Source organism: Medicago sativa, chromosome 7 (assembly GCF_051527215.1).
Source record: "Medicago sativa cultivar Bolivia chromosome 7, Bolivia_mono, whole genome shotgun sequence".
Taxonomy (NCBI): Eukaryota; Viridiplantae; Streptophyta; class Magnoliopsida; order Fabales; family Fabaceae; genus Medicago; species Medicago sativa.
In genome coordinates, this window is record NC_140755.1 from 66,629,444 (window position 1) to 66,652,259 (window position 22,816).

General features: G+C 36.7%; 1 pseudogene across 1 annotated transcript; it reads right to left on the reverse strand.

Annotated features, from left to right (window-relative positions):
• Positions 1-852: 852 nt before the first annotated feature.
• On the reverse strand, positions 853-22,635 carry LOC146907852 (cuscuta receptor 1-like; annotated as a pseudogene). Its single transcript, XR_015018379.1, has 10 exons — positions 22,295-22,635; positions 22,088-22,213; positions 21,831-22,004; positions 21,600-21,749; positions 21,429-21,497; positions 9,049-9,204; positions 8,614-8,688; positions 8,201-8,350; positions 3,208-3,357; positions 853-3,058 (listed from the first exon to the last, which is right to left on the reverse strand). The product of XR_015018379.1 is annotated as a cuscuta receptor 1-like (transcript).
• Between the last annotated feature and the right edge of the window lie 181 nt (positions 22,636-22,816).

The window sequence follows — 22,816 nt, forward strand, 5'->3', positions numbered from 1 at the left end:
GTTACTGATCAGTAATCGCAATTGATTTTTATTTATTAAAATAGTTTGTTTAATTACATGTCATTTTACATATCACCGGATCTACAAAATATTGTTTTACATAAATTAGACTGGATCTGTCGTTTCTTAACGAAACTATTTAATCAAATACTAGTAATTTTTTTATGCTCTATTTTGAATTTCTCAACAGTATATTTTCGTATCTCCATAATTAGTTTTCTGTATATAACCGACCGTAGTAAGATATATAAGATAATTAGTAACTTTAGAGCTTAATTATATTCCTACTTATTATATGCCACCGAGTTTGTGTAAAGTTGGCTAAAGAAGCTAACAATGTTCAGGAAAAATGGTTTAGAACATTAACCAGCAATAGCTAAGAAATTGCGCTCTTATGATCAGTTTTTACTAAGTATGCAACCAAAGCTCTAGGCAACACTGCTCACTGATCATCTCTGTCAAGATCTAGAGGAATTGCACTTGAAATATTATTTAGAATAAATAGAAACAACATGCCTATTGTGTCCATCAAATAGCTGTAAGTAAAACTTCCACATGAGAGATTGAAACCAGGGAAAACGCACAAAAATCGCAAAAACTAGGAAAAATTACAATGCATTCAGTGCATAAATCGCTATAAAATCTTTCTTGCGGTTCAATTAAGATGAGACGGCAACAAACAAAACCATAACAAGAGAGGAATTGATCACACTTCAAATCAAGAGAGTAATAAAAGTCAGAAATACTCTCCTTGTTGATACCATATGCAATTGGCTAAATTCTTTCAAGTTTTCACACTTAAAACTATTTTAAATGGAGTTGACAGTAAACCTTTAAATCATTTTCATACACTAAACCAAAGTAACTTCTTTAATTGAATTAGATATAGTGTAAACAAAATAGATATTCATGACATACAACCTCACATGTAATACATTACCACTAACAAAAAAACTTGCACAAGTTGTCCACGATGAAGTAGTAGCAATTCATACACACCAACCCTATATAGTAAAACCATGCTTGCCTCCAATAAGGATTGATGTACAAAACAGTTGGAATTACCAACAGTATTGATGTGTATGCCACAACAAAGCTCACACGGAAAACATACATGTCCACCAAACTATCATCATCTCCATCATTGTTCAAGCCATCTGGTAACGTAGCAGGTGCTTGTCCACCTGGATTGCAAATTTTTGGGAGTGGAGGCCCACATAGAAATTGATTACCCTCATAACTGCTTTCATCAAATGTAATGAATTGTCCTTTCCTTTCAGGTGTTGCACCTGATAAATTATTGTATGCCACACTGAACACTTCAAGGGAGGTCAGTCCAGTTAGCTGAGGAGGAATTCGGCCACTCAACATGTTGAAAGAAATATCTAAACTCTCAATCGGTACCAAATTTGAAAATGTGGCTGGAACACTCCTAGTTAAAAAATTGTTGGACAAGTTCAACGCTCGAATTCTTGTCAAGTTTCCTAGCTCAGATGGGATGCTACCATTTAACTTATTATGAGATAAATCAATTCCTGACATATAAATAAGAATACTTGTTGTATAAGTTTCTAATCTTTTCTTTGATGTAAAGTTTTCTCTCTCTTTCCCAAATCTGTGATATATCTCTCCACCATAAAAGGATTCATTGAAACTTGTTCCATCTGGATCCAGATTCGCAAAAGGCAGTCTACCCAAACATATACCCAAACATCTAGGTATTTCCCCAATAAATTATTGTAAGAAAGGTCTAGTATATCTAAATCAGTAAGGTGGCATAATTGTTTTGGTATATTCCCTTTGAATTTATTACCTTTCATAAGGAGAAATTTCAAGTTGGTATAACGAAGGTCATGTATTAGATCAAGAATTCCATTTGATATTTCATTGTTGCTAATGTCTAGAGTTAGTAGGGGGGAAGGAAAATATATATCCCCACTGAACTTGCTTTTGGATAAACAACTTAAATTGTTGTTACTCAAATGGATAATGGTGGCAGAAGTGTTTACAAAAGAAGGAACACAACCAGACAAATTGTTTTGTGAAATATCTAAAAATGAAAGACTTTTAAGTTCTGCAACCCATGATGGAATTGACCCTTCAAAATGATTACTGGACATGGAAAGCTCAATCAAGCTTGAACTATTTTTTATTTGGGTTGGAATTTTTCCAGTGAAATTATTATTACTTATGTCCAAACATTTGATGTTTTTTAAGTAAAACAGGTTACTTGGGATGCTACCTGAAAGGCTATTTCCACCCAACAACAAATGTGTCAAATGAATGATTTGACTCCCATCTCCAGATAAGTTATTTGGTATTTCTCCAGACAATTCATTACCAGACAGGTCCAAAACCTCTAAGGAGCTTAAGTGGCTTAGCTCATGAGGAATTGAACCGTGAATTGCATTTCTAGACATGTTTAAATGAACCAAATTAGGAAAAATTGAACTGATATTATTACTCAACATTTGACCTATTATTGCATTGTAAGATACGTCAATTGTTGCCAAGTTGAGAAGAGGACGAGATGGAAGTTGGAAATTTCCTACAAAGGAACAATTCTGAAGAATAAGATTTTCCATTTTTGTGTTGTTTTCTAATAACCAATTTGGAAACTCTCCTCTTAGTTTACAACCGGTGAAATCCACATATGTCAAATTATATTGGTGAATAAGAAAATTTGGAAGTTGAATAGACTTGGCATGAGTTATTGAAGACAATTGAAGCACTTGCAGTTGAAATTTGGGGACCCATGTTTTCAAAGTTGAGTGTGAGTCAAGGATGACTTTATTTCCATTACCATAGATGAACTTAAGGTTTGAATGATTGAAAAATTGTGTGAATGAAATAGGGAATTCGAATTGGTTTCCTTCAAAATTAAGATACTCAAGTGAAGTAAAACTTGCAAGGTTAGGACCAATATTACCAATAAAGTGATTATTAGTAAGGTTCAAAGTCCTAAGGGATGTCATGTTGACAAATGACGATGGGAGTTTCCCCACAAAATCATTGTGGGATAAATCCAACTCTTCCAACTTCTTAAGCTTAGACCATTCTGAAAAATTAAAGTTTGAGAAAATTGTCACTTAAAAGGACATGTTGATGGAAATAGATTTCAACAAATAGAAAAGGAAATTAAAAATCTGAGGTTGTGATCCGTAACGTAAATGTTGTTCAAATAATTGAAATGATTAAAAGAATTACCTCCAATTGGAAGGGTATCATTTATCCCACATCTCAACACAGACAAAACTTTTAAAGAAGGCAAGTCCCCGATACTTTTGAAAAACTCATTTTGTAAGTTAGAACTGCCGTCCAATGCTAAGTATTCCAAATTACTTAAACCACGAAAACCTACACACAAAACAAAAGATGGGATATATTAACGAAAAACAAGTACAATTACCAGAAATAGAGTAATTATTTGATTTGTAAGAAGCATTATAGCATAAATTTACTACTATTACATTATCAATAATTTTGGATATATTTAAAGGAAAATGTTAACTAGTGTCTGAAACACTCATAAGACTTTTAAATAGTAAATTTTTCTGACAATTATTGTATTTAATAAATTAAAAATTGAAACAATTGACTTTTTTTAGTTGATATTTTCTATAATTAAAATGTTTTAAGACTCCTCCATTTTTAAAATGTTAACAAAACTCTTATTTTTAATATTAACATTTTTTTGACCAACATTTTTAATATTAACATTAAAAGAGATGACTGTGTAATTTTAATTGGATCTATAATTGGATAAAGTAGACAGATGTAATGATTGTAAAATTAACGAGTAAATTGGATTGAAGGTTTCTCTATTTATTCCACTCACTCTAAGAAAATCACTTAGAATGGTAAATATAGGGATGAATTGAAACAAGTAGCAGGAGAGAACTTTAGAATTAGGGAGAGAAAAGAAAGTTTTCACTACTCATATCATCCATAATTACAAATCTCAATCCTACTGTTTAAATACTACTTAGCAAAACCAATACCACCCTGGTATAAAGAATTCCACTTCTGGTTTCTTTCACACATAATCCTTCAATCTGATATTTGGAACACGTGGCCTTTTTCCTTGCTTAATCAATTCTGTTTCCTTTTGTCCTTTAGTGATAATTTGGCTCTCTTCTAAATTATCCAACTGGCACTTTTCATTTGATCCTCTTACAATACTCCCCCTTTAATTTCCACCTTGTCCTTAAGGTGGCAGTTTGGAAATTGTTGCTTAAATTCTGCATAATTCTCCCATGTTGCTTCAGCTGCACTCAAGTGTTCCCATTGCACAAGGATCTGTTTTACTGTATGGTTACCTTGTACAATTTTTCGTTGTTGCAATACAGCCACCGGGGTCAATATTGGGCCCAGTTCATGAGTGGTAACAGGTAATGGAATATATGGTTGAGAAGAGGTACCTCTGAACAGTTTCAACTGTGAGACATGGAAGACTGGATGTATTTTAGTCTCAGGTGGTAGTTTTAACTTGTAGGCTACTGTACCAATTCTTTTCATCACAGTAAAAGGCCCAAAGTATTGCATGCCCAACTTTTGATTTTTTCTCAGGGCCACAGATTGTTGTCTATAAGGTTGTAGCTTTATCAACACATTATCACCAACTTGAAAGTGTACCTCATGTCTGTGTTTGTCAGCCTGTGTCTTCATGTATTGTTGTGCTTTGATCAAATTAGCTTTGGCCTGTGCTAATGTTGTATCTCGATCCTGTAATTGCTGTTGAGCCACTGTAGTATTTCCTAGGGAATCAGCTTGCCTGAGAAGTGTAGGCGGTTCCCTCCCATACACTAGCTTAAATGGTGTTATGCCTAAACTTGTGTGGAAAGCAGTGTTGTACCAATACTCTGCCCAGTCTAGTACCTTAAACCACCCTTTAGGATTTTGAAATGTTAAACATCTCAAATACATTTCTAGACATTTGTTTAGTGCCTCAGATTGGCCATCACTCTGGGGATGGTAAGCAGATGTCATTGCAAGTGCAGTGCCCTGCAATTTAAATAATTCTCTCCAGAAACTGCTTATAAACACTTTGTCCCTGTCGAAGACAATGGATTTGGGAACTCCATGATGTTTAACCACATTTTTCATGAAAGTATCGGCCACTGATTTGCTGGAATAATCAGTCTTAAGTGGTAAAAAGTGACTGTATTTACTCAGCCTGTCAATTACTACCGTAATCACAGTATATCCAAAGGAATTTGGAAGTCCGGTTATGAAATCCATAGCTATGTCTTCCTAGATTTGTTGAGGAATAGGCAAAGGCTGCAACAATCCAGCAGGGTTCTTTGTTTCGTGTTTAGCTTGCTGACAGATTACACATTGTTGTACAAATTGTGTAATATCATGTTTCATGTTTTTCCAGTAAAATTGAGCAGTTATTCTAGCTGTAGTTCTAGCTATTCCAGCATACCCTCCAATAGCAGAGCTATGAAATTCCCGGAATATCTTCTCTTTGATCCTAGCGTTATCTGGAATCATCAACCTTCCCTTCCAGAATATCATATCATCTCTCACAGTAACATTGCTGGTAGTATTTGACTGGTTACTTAGTTGTAATTTGAGCGCTTGTATATCCCCATCCATATTGCAAGCATCTTTTAGTTCTTGTAAGAAAAAATTGTATGGTTGTGACCAGGCCATTGACATCACCCTGGACAAGGCATCTGCAGCTATGTTCTCCTTCCCTGGTTTGTATTCAATGGTGAAATCGTACCCCAACAACTTATGGATCCAAGCTTGCTGCTCTAGAGTTTGCAGGGACTGGTCCATTAAACTCTTCAAACTTTTCTGGTCGGTTTTTATGGTAAATTTATGACCCAGCAGATAGTGACGAAATTTTGCACTAGCTTCAGTGATTGCGAAAAATTCCCTAGTATAGGCAGACTGTTTCTGCATTCTAGGACTTAACTTCCTAGAAAAATAAGCAATGGGATGTCCATATTGACTCAAGACTGCCCCTATACCAGTACAAAAAGCATCTATTTCCAAAGTAAAAGGCAATTTAAATTGAGGCAAAGCTAAAACTGGAGCAGACGTGATAGCTGTCTTGAGTTTGGAAAATGCTAACTCAGCTGCAGGATTCCATTTGAATGCTTCTTTTTTTAACAAGTCTGTGAGAGGTGAGGCCAATTGAGCATAGCTTCTAATAAATCTTCTATAGTAACCAGTTAGGCCTAGAAATCCACGTAGATGCTTTAGATTAATAGGAATAGGCCAGTCAAGTACAGTTTGAATTTTACTCTTATCCATAGCTACACCCATTCCAGAGACTGTGTGTCCCAAATAATCCACCTCTTTGATACCGAACGCACATTTAGATAGTTTAACAAACAATGTGTATGATTCCAAAATTTGTAAAACTGTCTCTAGATGTTGAAGGTGTGTATCAAAAGATGGACTGTACACCAGTATATCATCAAAGAACACTAATACAAATTTCCTGAGAAAAGGCTGAAATATTTGATTCATAAGGCTCTGAAAAGAGGCAGGCGCATTTGACAACCCAAAAGGCATTACAAGCCATTCATAAAGCCCTTGGTGTGTTCTAAATGCAGTTTTGTACCTGTCATTTGGGTCCACCAAGATTTGGTGATAACCAGACCGCAGATCTAATTTTGAAAAATATTGAGCTCCAAACAACTCATCTAGTAGCTCATCTACTGCAGGCATAGGGAATGAATCCTTGACAGTTATTGCGTTCAATGTTCCACTCACTCTGTACAAGAATCCTTGACAGTTATTGCGTCCAATCATTGAGCGCAATAACTGTCAAGGATTCTCTCCCTTCTCTCTTCTTAACTGCATTTCAGCTGAACTGATTTTTTAATGTTTTGGTTTTTTTGAATATGTAGATTAGGCTTCAATGGAGGTGTGGGCAGTAGCGGTGGTTGGGTTGATCTATTTGGGTTGGGGTTATTTATGGTTGAGGGTTTGAAATTATTTGGGTAAGTGTTGGTTTTGGTTGGTTTACATTTTTCCTCAAATAATTTTGCCAAGGCAACAACTCTCTGAATTGAAGTTGGTGTTTGTGCTATAACCTCACGTTGCAATTAAGGGTTTAATCCACTCACAAAACAATCAAGCATAGCATCAGTACTCAACCCATAAACTCTATTAGCTAGTGAGGTAAATTCCATGTAATACTCATTAACAGAATTCTTTTGTGACAATTTAAACAAAGTAGCACGAGGACACTCATACACAGAAGGGCCAAAATCTACCTCAATTGCTCTGGTGAAGATCTGCCATGACTGAAAGAGGTTTGTGCGTTGCATCATCTGGTACCATGGTACCACCTTCTGATCCAGGTGAACAGCTGCAATCATCAAACGTTCAGAATCTGGTGTAGCATAGTACTCAAAGAATTGTTCGGCTTTGAAGATCCACTCGATTGCGTGAGTGCCATCAAATCTAGGAAACTCTAGCTTCACATTTCGTGTCTGCATCAAGAAACGATGTGGTGTAAACTTTGAGTTCGAATCATGACGAGGTGATTCTGCTGCATGTTGTAACAACGATTCCACCGCGGTTTCGATTCTGCTTAATCGCTCGTCATGACGATCTTCAATTTCGGTGAAACGAGCGGCATAATCGCGTTCGTGAATATCCAAAGCATCAACAAATTTCTTCAATTGGGTTTGGACATCTTGTTGGATCGCCTCTTGCAATTCCTTCAAGCGCTTATCATCGGTCATGATGTAATGAAAGCACCAATGTAATGATTGTAAAATTAACGAGTAAATTGGATTGAAGGTTTCTCTATTTATTCCACTCACTCTAAGAAAATCACTTAGAATGGTAAATATAGGGATGAATTGAAACAAGTAGCAGGAGAGAACTTTAGAATTAGGGAGAGAAAAGAAAGTTTTCACTACTCATATTATCCATAATTACGGATCTCAATCCTACTGTTTAAATACTACTTAGTAAAACCAATACCACCCTGGTATAGAGAATTCCACTTCTGGTTTCTTTCACACATAATCCTTCAATCTGATATTTGGAACACGTGGCCTTTTTCCTTGCTTAATCAATTTTGTTTCCTTTTGTCCTTTAGTGATAATCTGGCTCTCTTCTAAATTGTCCAGCTGGCACTTTTCATTTGATCCTCTTACAACAGATTACATTGTCGGTTCATAATAATCAATCACATAAAGTTGACAAGATAAAATGCAATTATTACCTCCATCAAGAATTGTCCCTTTAAACTCGTTTCCTTTCAAAGTAAGATTCCTAATAGATGGGAAAGCCCATAACCAGTCATGTAGATTGCTTCCATTTATCATATTGAAATCTAAATCAAGAATATCCAATCTGCTTAAATTTTTTGACCCTGGAAAACGTAATCCAATTGTTTTAATCGGATAAAATTAAAAAAGAGCAGATAAACTAATATTATCATAAATTATAATAATCGGATAAAATTAGAAAAGAGCAGATAAACTAATATTCTCATATTTGGATTATTATTATTGTGATTGTGATACATCTTTTCCATTATTTCTTAAATACTCCAGGCTTTCAGTACCCAATAAAATTCAAAGGTGCCAGAGTTGTAATTCAATTTAAAATATTTAAAAGTGAATGCCTAAATACCTTTAGGAACAACTAAATCAACTAATTGATTACGGCTTAAATCGAGAATCGTCAAGCTTGCTAAAGTCGAGAACCCTACAACGGATAAATAGAAGAATTGTTATAATAAATTCATGATTTCAGCAGATAAATTAAAAGTATTTTTTTGACAAAAAATTAAAAGTATTAAAATATCTTTTTTTCTGGTGGCCAGTTGAATCTCAAACCTTGCATATATTATGAATTGTCCCTACCAACTGAACTAAGCTACGAGGATATTAAAATATCCCTTTACAGAATAGAGTAAAAAACATAGTAAAAAAAATAATGTAAAGAAATTAATCGTCACATAAATGATTTAAAAGAAATATCAAATAAAATATGAGTTTCCAATCTTTTTTTTTTTTTTTTTTTGATAAGGAGTTTCCAATCTAAGTAGCAATAAATTATACTCACCACTAATATCAAGCGATCCATTCAGGTTGTTGAAACTTAAGTCAAGAGATGTGAGAAGTGGAAGACCACTTAGGTATGAAAGAAAATTGTTGCTCAAACTGTTGTCGCTCAACGAAAGAACTTGTAAGCTGAATGGCCATACAAATCCATGATTCTCTGATAAATAAAATAAAGACTTTGAAGGTGAGAAAAACACAAGAAGGGGGGGTTGAATTGTGTTTTGAAAAATTCTTCGTTTCTCTAAACAACTGAATACACTGATCAGAAGCTAAGTGAGACAGCTTCTGAAGTGATGATCAGAATCTAAGTGCAGCGGAATAAAACAGAGAGAGAGAAGAAGAACGACACAAAGCAATTATACTGGTTCCTTCCACAAACCGGAAGTAGTCCAGTCCCCCTTGCACTTCCAAGGAGATTTCACTATGAGTAATATCTGATTACAAATGCTCAAGCACACAAGCAAGAGACTTCCTTTGCTCAAGAACACAATCAAGAGACTTCCTGCTCAAGCACAATTGCAAGAGACTTCCTAGCTAAACAAAATTACACAGAAAATTGTTTAAGGTTGAACACTTGATATACAATCAGAGGTGCTCACAATACAAATCAGATACAGACTCAATGGACTTAAGAATTTCTAAGATATGACTTTGAGACACAGAAATTCTAAGTGAATGCAGAACAATTTCAGCAGAGGTTTGGTACTTGTGAAAATCTTGTGAGTCTTTCGTTCAGCGTTCTTGCATTACCAATTCTCTAGGTCTTCACTCCTTTATATAGAGGTGTGAAAGAGACGTTGTGAAATTGCCAGCACACCAAAGAGTCGTTGTTGAAGCTTGATCTTTCACCAATGATCTTTTGCCTGATTTGGTTGTTGTCCTATGAAGAACAAATTTGAAATCCATTCCTTATCCAAAGGAACATCTATGCAGGCGAAACCGTATTCTGGAGCTGTTTTCTTGTCCTGTAGCGCGGACACAAAACAGAGTAGTGGAGAACGTGGTTGTACAATTCGTACAGGGTACAATGTCAACGCTTTCGTCCAAATTGCAAACACACACCTTCAAACACCTTTGAAATGACCGTTGCAAAATTCCACTAATCCTTTGTTTGTGTTTTCGAATCCAATAGACAGCTTTTGCATTGATAATTCTTCAATTCTTGATTCTTTGCAAATCCAGTTGATATTTAGCTTCTGGTGAAATGGCTTCTGATGAGGCAGCTTCTGATGAGATGACTTCTGCAGCTTCTGATGATGCAGCTTCTGATGATGCAGCTTCTGATGATATGACTTCTGAACTTCTTGTCTTCAGGAGCACTATTCTTACTTCAGAAGCGTCTTAACTCCAGGAGCACTATTCCAACTTCAGAAGCGACTTAACTTCAGGAGTGCTTTTCCTCTTCAGTAACAAGTTGCCTTCAGGAGCGTCCAAGCTTCAAATTTTTGTTGTTTCCTTAGCTCTTTATTTGCTCATTCAGAACCAATGATGATGTAACTTTATAATTATGGTCCTGTACACTTGAACAAATATTAGCTAGTCCAATTTACAATTTTTAATACCTTGTTATCATCAAAACTCTTTAAGGTTCATTGTTAAACACATTTTGTTCCAACAATCTCCCCCTTTTTGATGATGACAAACAAAAGTATTTAAAATTGATCAATTGTTGTTAATCTAATTAACAAGTTGACTTTGGGGTTCTGAGGTTTGTAAGCTCAGAATCTGAGGTTTGTAAGCTCAAACTCCCCCTGAGTCTGATAGTCTTTAAGGTGAGGTTTGTAAGCTCCCCCTAAGTTCTATCCAGGTTAATTAAATTCATTTTTCGCGCAATAATATTATCAGAGCTTAAAAACAAAATTGAATCATTGAAAGAATTAACTTATAGATAAGAAGAATGGTTCAATTAACTTTACTTGAATTTTGATACTCCTTCGTTCGTTCATAGCTTATACCAATAAGGTAAAAAAAATGATAGAAGTTTTTCAAAAATTTCAAATGCCATTAATGGGGCTCAGAGCCTTTAAATACTTGTCACATATACTCCCCCTTTTGTCATTATCAAAAAAAATTGAAATATATATAAGCATAAAAGACAAAAAGATATGAGAAAAACTCAAACATGAGAGAGTATACTAAGCAATGAACTAAATAAATCAGAGCAAAATATATGAACATGTATATTCAATTGTCAGAAGCAGCTAAACAGTCAGAATCAGTAAGCATTCAGAAGCAAGAGAAATAAGACAAGATGGTTTCAGAAGCAAGGACTAAGAAAATAAAACAAACAACAAACAAAAAGTAAAACACAAGGGTGTGCAACTAAGGGTTGGTTTGTTGTTGTTTCTTCATCTCCTCCATTTCTTCAATCTTCTTCTGCAACAGTTCTTCAAGTTGTTGTTGCCTCTGGAGAAGAGCTTGTTCCCTTTCTCTAGCTTCTTGCTGCTGCTGTGCCATCTGTTTCTTCAGAAGCTTACACAACCTTGCTTCTCTGGTCAAGTAATCCGTTTCAAAGAAGAAAGGCTGGTTTGCCAGGAGCAGTGTAGAACTTCTTACTCTAAGACTCTGATTCACATGCTCCATTAGCCTTCTGACTGATGCTTGCTTGACTCTGATGCATTTAGCCTTGATTTCTTCGATAAGCTCAGTTGCCCGGTTCTGAAGAGATGCCCAGGAGTCTTCATATGCACCTGTGAGATCAATCATCCTTCTTTGATCCACCAGATTATGCATCTGACTCAGAATTGTCAGAAGCTCAGAATTAATATACCCAGATTCCAGGATGTTTGTGGGTGGTTGATCAAGGGTTTCAAGATCAGAATCACTGATTTCCAGATCTTGAACAGGGTTAGGAACTGGAATGGTAAGGTGTGTTTGTGTGTTTGAAGATGAAGGCTGGTTAGAAACAATGTGTGTGGTGGAGGTTGAGGCTTGAACATTGACTAGAGAGATGTCAACATCCATGGGAGTTGGTTCTGGAGAGTGTTCAGGTAAAGGTTGAAATTCAGTTTCAGTTGGTGGTTGTTGTGGTGAATTTGTTGTTTGATTGATGAGTTGGGGGTCAATGGTAGCTAATGGTGATTGTGGGGGTGTTGTGGGTTTATGTGGTTCAGGTGTTTGTTGATGGGGGTTTTCTGAAACAACATTTTCAGAAGCAGCTGCTTCTGGAGTTGTTTCAGAGGCCTTTTCTGAGGTTTTGTCTTTGGGTAAGTCACCTGAACAGTGTAGAATAAGATTGTCTAAGACAGAAGTGTCTTCTATTGGTTCAGGTACTGATGGTGAAGAAGGTGAAATGGGGATAGGGGTGACTGGAATCTGGATTTCCTGATCTGCAGGGCCAGCTTCAGAAGTGATCTTCTGTGGACCAGCAGCTTGAGGAACTGCTTCTGAAGTTCCCTCTTCTGGAGCATTTTCAAAAATGAGAATCATATCGTCTTCCTCATTGTCTTCAGTAGGCTTACCAGCAATGGCTCTTACTTCAGCCAATTTATCTTTGTAGAACCTATCACAGTCTTCCAATCCCAAAGCCTTGAGCTTTTCATCTCTTTGATGAATGTATTGTGCTTTTTGTTCCTTTCTGTCTGATATAAGATCAGAAGCACGTTCATCTGCCATTCTTTTCAATCTTGGAGTCATCTCAATCATAGGACTCACAAGTTGCAGGGGAGCCTTCTTCTTCTTCAGCTTGGGATCAGCCTCTTCTTTCTCCATTTCTTCAAGAGCTTCCTCCAGCTGCTCTTGAGTGATTACCAAATCTGCCTTACCTTTTCTTCTTTTCTGAGGAATAGAAGCAGTACCAACCTTCTGCATCTTTCCTTTATCCTTGATAGAAACAGGTTTAGCTTCAGACTTAGCAACTTTTTGCTTATCAGATATAGCAATAGCAGCTTCTGACTCAGTGATAGTTCTGGCCTTCTTTCCTTTAGTAGGAGCATCATCAGATTCTGCATTAGTTCTGGCTCTCTTCCCTGTAGGAGCATCAGAAACAGCAGCTTCTGACACAGCAACTGCCTTGGCCTTCTTGCCTTTCCCTTTAGCACGAGCAGCTTCCTCCAAGATGTACTCAGCTACTAATCTAGCTAAGTGTTCAGGATCACTTTCCTTAATAATGGAAGGAAAGTCCCTGATAATCTCAGATTCTTCTGTGGTCATCTCCAACCACTTTTCATCTTTAGGAGCTGTCTTGAATAAGTGCATAGAATGCAAGGTCTTGCTACTGATAGTCTTCTCTGCAGTAGAGACTTCGAAGCATTTATCAGAAGCATCCCTTGTTCTTCTCAAAAGATCCAGCACTTTCCCTTGATAAAAGATCTCAGAGAGCAATCTTCCATAGGGCACTTGTTTCCTTCCTTTGACTGTGGCTTCATTAATAGCCCAGCAGAGATGATCCAATACATATCTTGGGAAGTTTACCTTTTCCAGATTGGTCATGAAATAGATTGCTAGCTTCTGTTGGTTGTTGGGTTGATCAGACCCACCTGCTCTTTGAAAGAAGCAATCGTTGCTGAATTTCACCAACATTCTGTTGTGAATCTCCATTTCAGAAGGCTTAGCATCTTTGTTACCACCCAGAAGAGTGTTGTAGTAGTTTTGCAGCAGGACATCATCCTTCTTAACAATTTCTTGAAACCTTCCTTCTGCATCCATTCTACAAGCTTTAGCAACTATCTCCTCTGTGATGACTATGGGAATACCCATCACTTCAGACCTTATCTCAAGGCTACTGAAGGAAGTGGGATTCAAGTCAATTTCCTTCTTTCCTTTCTTCGAGCCAGCTTGTTTACCTGCTACCTTCACAGGCTTTTCATTGACAATTTCAGCCCTTAACCAGAAATCTTTGACCAAGTTCACATATGTTGGCCCATTTAGCATGTTGAAGTATCCAGACAGTTTCTGAGTTTCTACATAGCCTTCCATGTTCACTTCGTACTTCTTGAGTGAAGTGAAGTCTACTGGCGATTCAACTTGAACTATTAGGGATTCCCATGGAATATCCATATTCTTCTCTTTGTAGATGGACTCAGATTCTGGTGCTCTTTGCATGTTTGATGTAGATTCTGAAACTTTTGAGCTTGATGATGCCATTTGATGATTGACGAAGATTTGAAGAAGATGAAGATTTTAGGGTTCTAAGGTTGAGAGAATGTGCTTACTTCGCAAGAGGTTTGAGAGCAAATGTGTTTGTTGTGAGTGAGTAGTGTGTGAATTGTCAAAGTGTTAAAAGTAAAACGATTGCAATTCAAAAGAGACAAACAAACATAACATTAATGACAAAATTGGGGGCGCGTGAAAAGTACTTTCAAAGCTATTAAATCATCATTGCCCTTTTTGTTATACACCAATACATACAGGCCACGTAAGAAGTTCACAGAGTAACTACCAAGTTAGTGGGCCAGAAGTTACTTTTTAAAAGGTAACTTCCAACGTTTCCACTAATTCAACTATTCAGAAGCATCAAATCCAGCTTCTGGACTTCAGATGCTGACGTCATCATCAGAAGCGAGTTTTCCTCAGAACCTCAATAAAGAGCTTCTGATGGACTACCGCTTCTGAACTAACTTCAGAACCTAAAATCCTATTCAGGAGCAAGCAAACATCTAATCAGATATAAAGTGCATGTTCAAATTTTTCTTTATAAGATAAAATCTTTCAACGGTTAAAGGCTTAGTAAATATATCAGCCCATTGATTTTCAGTATCAATGAATTGTATATCTAAAATTCCTTTTTGAACATAATCTCTGATAAAATGGTGTTTGATTTCAATGTGCTTAGCTCTTGAATGCAAAATTGGATTTTTAGACAAACAAATAGCAGCAGTATTATCGCAATAGATGGGAATACTGTTAGCAGTTATCTGATAATCTTCCAACTGATGTTTCATCCAAAGTAGTTGTGTACAACAACTTGCAGCTGAAATGTATTCTGCTTCTGCTGTAGACATAGCAATAGTTGTTTGTCTTTTGCTAGCCTAGGATATAAGATTATCACCCAGAAATTGACAATTGCCACTGGTTGACTTTCTTTCAATCCTATCACCAGCATAATCAGCATCACAGAATCCAATTAGCTTATAATCTAAGGATTTCCTATAAAGGAGTCCAAGATTAGTTGTTCCCTTCAAATACCTGAAGATTCTCTTGACAGCAGTCATATGAGATTCTCTAGGATCTGATTGGAATCTTGCACACAAGCATACACTGAATAAAATATCTGGCCTAGATGCAGTGAGGTATAACAAAGAACCAATCATACCTCTATACAGCTTCTGATCTACTTTAGCTCCTTCATCTTCTTTGCTCAGGTTGCACGTAGGATGCATTGGAGTGTTCATCACTTTACAATCTTCAAGTTTGAACTTCTTCAGAAGCTCCTTTGTGTACTTTGATTGATGAACATAGACTCCATCTTTGCATTGATTGATTTGAATGCCAAGGAAGAACTTCAGCTCTCCCATCATGCTCATTTCAAATTCATCCTGCATTAACTCAGAAAATTCCTTGCAAAGAGATGCATTAGTAGAACCAAATATTATATCATCAACATATATTTGCACAACAAGAATATCTTTCTCAAGGGTCCTTCTGAAGAGTGTAGTATCAACTTGTCCTCTTTTAAAATCATTTTTGATTAAGAAATTACTTAGTCTATCATACCAAGCTCTGGGAGCTTGTTTCAAGCCATATAGTGATTTCTTCAGTTTAAAAACATGGTCAGGATATTTAATATCCTCAAATCCAGGAGGTTGCTTGACATACACTTCTTCTTCTATGACACCATTTAGAAATGCACTCTTGACATCCATTTGATATAATATTATGCCATGATTAACTGCATAGGAAAGAAGTAACCTGATTGCTTCCAATCTTGCAACTGGAGCAAACGTTTCAGTGTAATCAATGCCTTCTTGTTGACTATACCCTTGTGCAACAAGCCTGCCTTTGTTTCTTGTTACTTCACCTTGCTCATTCAGCTTGTTTCTGAATACCCATTTTGTTCCAATAATGTTCTTGTGCTGAGGTTTGGGTACCAGATCCCACACATCATTTCTTTGAAATTGATTCAACTCTTCTTGCATAGCTAGGATCCATCCATCATCTGAAAATGCTTCATCAACTGTTGTAGGTTCAATCATTGAGATTAGTCCAATCATTGACTCTTCTTGTCTGAAATGTGATCTTGTTCTTCTTGGACTATCTTTGTTTCCAATGATTAGCTCCTCAGGATGTGAAGACTTGTGTTTGAATGTGTTTCTGGGAGGATCTTCTTGATGTGAGCCATCTTGTGCTTCATCAGAAGCAATTTCATCTTGCGCTTCTGATGTGGGTTCAGCTTCTGGACTATCTTCAGATTCAGCTATCTGATCAGGCTCTGGAGTAGCTTCAGGAACCTGTATCTCTGCAGAACTTTCACCTTGCTTTGAAGTTTTATCTTCAAGCTCCTTGTCATCAAATTTAACGTGCATAGATTCTTCAACACAGAGTGTTTCTGAATTATACACTCTGTATGCCTTTGACCTTTCAGAGTAACCTAAAAAGATTCCTCTTTGGGCCTTGGCATCAAATTTCTTTAGGTAGAGCTTGTTGTTCAGAATGTAACATGTACATCCAAATTGATGAAAGTAAGAGATATTGGGTTTTCTTCCTTTAAAGAGTTCATATGCTGTTTTCTCCAAAATAGGTCTAATATAGATCCTGTTTTGAACATAGCATGCTGTATTCACTGCTTCTGCCCAAAAATGTTTTGGTAAATTGTTTTCATGAATCATGGTTCTGGCCATTTCTTGTAAAGTTCTATTCTTTCTCTCTACAACCCCATTTTGTTGTGGTGTTCTAGGAGAAGAGAATTCATGGAAAATTCCATGTTTTTCACAAAAAGCTTCAAATGGCTCATTTTCAAATTCTCCACCATGATCACTTCTGATTTTCAAAATTTTTGATTCTTTTTCAGATTGAATTTGAGTGCAGAAGCTACTGAATACATCACACGCAACATCTTTACTCTTTATGAATTTCACCCAAGTCCATCTGCTGTAATCATCAACAATGACTAATCCATATCTACTTCCATATAAGGATGCAGTACTTACTGGTCCAAATAAATCAATATGGAGTAATTCTAAAGGTCTTGAGGTTGAAACAATGTCTTTGGTTTTAAAAGATGATTTCACAATTTTCCCTCTCTGACATGCACCACAGAGTGCATCTGAATGATAGTCAATGTCTGGTAGCCCTTTTACAAGTTGTAACTTACTAAGCTTAGAGATTAACCTCCAGTTAGCATGTCCCAACCTTCTGTGCCACATCCATTTCTTATCATTCACTGATAGTAGGCAAATCACCTTCTGATCAGCCAGTTCAGAAAAATTGATTTTATAGACATTGTCAACTCTCTTTCCCTTGAACACAATGGATTTGTCTTCCTTGTTGATTACTGTACAGTTGGGTTTTTCAAAAAGCACATCATAACCATTATCACAAAATTGACTAATGCTCAAAAGGTTATGTTCAAGACCATCTACCAACCATACATTATTAATTGAGGTAGAGGAATTACCAATAGTTCCTGTACCTATGATCTTGCCTGACTGGTTGCCTCCAAATTTCACATTTCCTCCCTCTTTCATTGTTAGGCTGAGGAACATGGACTTGTCTCCTGTCATGTGTCTTGAGCAACCGCTGTCTAGGTACCATGATCTTTGCTTTGGCACTGCTCTTAGACATACCTGCATCATTGACATTTTTACTTTTAGGTACCCATTGTTCTATGGGTCCTGGAAGGTTAGTACTTAAGGCTTTACTCTTCACTTCTTGTACCTTGTGCTGTGAGTTGGGTTGCTTCTGATTAACCATCACCTTAGGTTTTGGTACTTCAGAAGCAGTAACTGTCTTCTTCTGAAACTTAGACTTCAGAACCCCAGATTTTGGTTTCACCAGACTCTGAGGAATAGGTTCTGATCTTTTCAGGATCCTAACCTTTGAAGTCTTGGAATCAGATTTGATCATAGCCTTTGACTTAGAGTTCTTTGGCTTTGAAATAATCTTAGCCTTAGAACTAGAAGCTTCAGGTTCTGATTGAACAACAGTTTCCAACTCAGCCCCTTCTGGTACAAAGAATGTTTTCAAACCTTCCTTGATGCATTCACAACAAGACTTTAGATTGGTTTTCTCAAGTTTCACTTCTGGAAAACCAATTCCTCTGCCATTGTTCTTGTAAATGCTATAAATCATAGAAGCTACTCTGCTTCTGTCAATGCCAGATATAATGAAATCTTCAAGAGCAATTTCATGATTACTTAAAGGTTTTTCATTACACTTTTCTTGTAGCTTCTGACATAAGAACCTGAGCTGATCTTCATATGTTTTACACATGAAGTCAAAGCCCCTAAGTCCTTGTTCAGAAGCTTTCAGATCCAATAGAGTTGATTTTTGCTGTTGTACCAAATCAGCATATTTTTCTTTTAAATCCTTCAACTCATTGGTTCTTACTTCAAAATGTGTAAGAAGTTCTTTAAGTGACTCAACAAGTTCATCTCTGGGAATTTTGGAATATACCTCGTTTTCATCTTCTGAGTCTGAATCTGATCCAGCTCCTGAAGTTGTTGTTGCTACCATCCCAACAGCTACCTTTGCATCTTCATCAGCTTCCTCTTTATCAGATCCAGATTCACTACCCAGATCATCCCAGGTTGCCATTAAACTCTGCTTAATCTGCTTCTTGAATTTGCTTGGTTTGAATGTAGACCTCTTTGATTTGTCCTTTGACTTTTCTCTTTGAAGATCAGGGCATTCAGCAATGAAGTGTCCAGGCTTCTTACAGTTGAAGCATCCCTTCTGATCTTCTTTCCTTGAGCTTCTGGAGTTACCCCTTTTGGCGAGAAACTTTCTGTTCTTCTTGGCCAGATATTGAAGTCTGTTTGAGAGCATGGCCATTTCAGCAGCATCTGGTTCAGAATCTGAACTTGACTGTTCTTCCTCTTCAGATTCAACCACTCTGAGAGCTTTTGATGACTTGCCTTTGGATGGAAGAGCTATTGATTTACTCTTCTTAGTAGACTCATGTTCATTAAGACTTAACTCATGAACTTTGAGAGAACTAACAAGATCTTCGACACTTAAAGTGTTTAAATCTTTAGCTTCCTCAATGGCAGTCACCTTCGGTCTCCATCTGGCAGGTAAAGCTTCTGAGAATCTTGCTTACATGATCAGAAGCAACATAGCTCTTCTTTAGAATCTGTAGCCCAGAAACTAAGGTTTGAAACCTTGAGTACATCTCCTCAATAGTTTCATCATCCTTCATCTTGAATAACTCATACTGATGTACAAGCAGAAGAGCCTTTGCTTCTTTGACCTTCTTGCTCCCTTCATAATTTGAACAGAGAGAAGCAAACATAGCTTTGGTAGTGGATTTGTCACTCATCTTCATGTATTCTGCTTTGGGTATGGCAGTGACAAGAGCTCCTCTGATAATATGATGCTTCTTGTAGAGTTTCCTCAGTTCTGGAGTATGTTTCTTTCTATCCACAGCAGCTCCTTCTTCATCAAGGACTAAATCACCAACACCATCTTCCAGAATATCCCATAATTCTTCATCCAGGCTCATGATGTAACTGTAAAAATTGGTCTTCCACCAAGAGAACTCTTCAGCATCTCCATTGAACTTTGGAACTTTTCCAACACTGGTTTTCTTACTATCACTATAATCATGTGAGACATTTTTATAGCTAGTATCACTAGAACCAGAACCATTAGGAGGAGGAGTAGTCATGTTTTTCTCAGATCTTTGACTGTTGCACGGTTAAGTGTTACACAACAGACCAAGGCTCTAGATACCAATTGAAGGTGAGAAAAACACAAGAAGGGGGGGTTGAATTGTGTTTTGAAAAATTCTTCGTTTCTCTAAACAACTGAATACACTGATCAGAAGCTAAGTGAGACAGCTTCTGAAGTGATGATCAGAATCTAAGTGCAGCGGAATAAAACAGAGAGAGAGAAGAAGAACGACACAAAGCAATTATACTGGTTCCTTCCACAAACCGGAAGTAGTCCAGTCCCCCTTGCACTTCCAAGGAGATTTCACTATGAGTAATATCTGATTACAAATGCTCAAGCACACAAGCAAGAGACTTCCTTTGCTCAAGCACACAAGCAAGAGACTTCCTTTGCTCAAGAACACAATCAAGAGACTTCCTGCTCAAGCACAATTGCAAGAGACTTCCTAGCTAAACAAAATTACACAGAAAATTGTTTAAGGTTGAACTCTTGATATACAATCAGAGGTGCTCACAATACAAATCAGATACAGACTCAATGGACTTAAGAATTTCTAAGATATGACTTTGAGACACAGAAATTCTAAGTGAATGCAGAACAATTTCAGCAGAGGTTTGGTACTTGTGAAAATCTTGTGAGTCTTTCGTTCAGCGTTCTTGCATTACCAATTCTCTAGGTCTTCACTCCTTTATATAGAGGTGTGAAAGAGACGTTGTGAAATTGCCAGCACACCAAAGAGTCGTTGTTGAAGCTTGATCTTTCACCAATGATCTTTTGCCTGATTTGGTTGTTGTCCTATGAAGAACAAATTTGAAATCCATTCCTTATCCAAAGGAACATCTATGCAGGCGAAACCGTATTCTGGAGCTGTTTTCTTGTCCTGTAGTGCGGACACAAAACAGAGTAGTGGAGAACGTGGTTGTACAATTCGTACAGGGTACAATGTCAACGCTTTCGTCCAAATTGCAAACACACACCTTCAAACACCTTTGAAATGACCGTTGCAAAATTCCACTAATCCTTTGTTTGTGTTTTCGAATCCAATAGACAGCTTTTGCATTGATAATTCTTCAATTCTTGATTCTTTGCAAATCCAGTTGATATTTAGCTTCTGGTGAAATGGCTTCTGATGAGGCAGCTTCTGATGAGATGACTTCTGCAGCTTCTGATGATGCAGCTTCTGATGATGCAGCTTCTGATGATATGACTTCTGAACTTCTTGTCTTCAGGAGCACTATTCTTACTTCAGAAGCGTCTTAACTCCAGGAGCACTATTCCAACTTCAGAAGCGACTTAACTTCAGGAGCGCTTTTCCTCTTCAGTAACAAGTTGCCTTCAGGAGCGTCCAAGCTTCAAATTTTTGTTGTTTCCTTAGCTCTTTATTTGCTCATTCAGAACCAATGATGATGTAACTTTATAATTATGGTCCTGTACACTTGAACAAATATTAGCTAGTCCAATTTACAATTTTTAATACCTTGTTATCATCAAAACTCTTTAAGGTTCATTGTTAAACACATTTTGTTCCAACAGACTTAACGTGTAATTATCTATGCTCATTAAGAATCATGAACTTAGTTTTTATAAAAGTATGAAATGATGACAACAAACCTAGAGGCAATAAGTTCAAATTGTTCCCAGACAAGTCAAGGATCTCCAAAGACCTCAGTTTTGATATATCTAGCAATGCATAAGCATACATGATTAGAGGTCCATTTGTTTTTTAAACAAAAACAACAACAAAATAAAAGAATAATAATTAATAAGAAAAGTATGACATACTATGAATTGATCTCATAGTAAGTTCACTCCCTACTAAATTCGAACTCTTGAGGGAAGAAAGGCCACTAAGTGCAGATGCAATATCAGTGTCATTGAAGTTGTTCCAGGAGATGTCAAGGATCTCAAGATTCTTCAATACAGCGCATAATCCTACACGTTCAATTAATATATTGTGTTACTGCACACCGGTTATAAAATGGAAAGTGTTAATCAGTGCTATATATAGACTACCTTGTATATGAAGGTCCGAGTCCAATCCAATGCCACTCAAATGGAGTTCCTTCAAAGATTTGAATCCCATGAGTGATGGTAGGATTTCATTACTCAAATCACCATTCTTACCTATGTCAAGGACCTCAAGATGTAGCAACTTCGATGGAATTGTCTCCAGAACTGTCTGAAAAACTATGGTTCGGACAAAAATATGTATTAGTGCAATTAAATTAATTTGCCGAAGCAATTAAAAATTATTGATTGTCTGGCCTCACCGTGAAATGAAGTCATAGAGTACATATCAGCTAAGGATAGAGACTTAAGAGAAGAAAGTCCATCCACACAAGACAGAATTTCCAAATCATTATCACTCAAGTCAAGAACTTCCAAATTGTTCAACCCTGCACAATAATATGTAAATGAAAATTATGGTTATTATTATGTTCAAATTCTGTTGATTTTTACTTTGTATGAGAAATAACCTTGATGAGTTCTTGTACAATTGAATATTCCAGAACTTGATAGGTCGAGAGTCTTCAAATCTTTGAAGATTGCAAAATCCGAATAGTTAAGTGATCCACCCCTAGTATTGGAATATTGAAGTTTGAGTTTGGTGACTCTTCCTGTTGTGGTGTTGCATTCAACTCCATACCATTCACAACAATCCGTCATATTAGCAGTCATATCATATTCCAAACTGAAATTCAGAGCAACAAGAGCTTCTCTCTCTTGCTTCCAACACCCTTCCACTAAAACGAAAACCAACAGAAACACACATACTAATACTAAGTTCTTCATTTTTCTTCTTCACGTTTAATTTTGTAAGATAATGAAATTAATTGGCCGTTTAAATAAAGAAAACCCTTTGAACTAACTATGTGTCCATACAATAATAGCATAGTAGACTTGGCAGTCAACCCGTTCAAATGGTTTTATTGTACGTGCCGTGTTGAAGGCTTCGATACCACTCTTATTTTTTAGAGAATAAAAAAAAGTGTCACCTC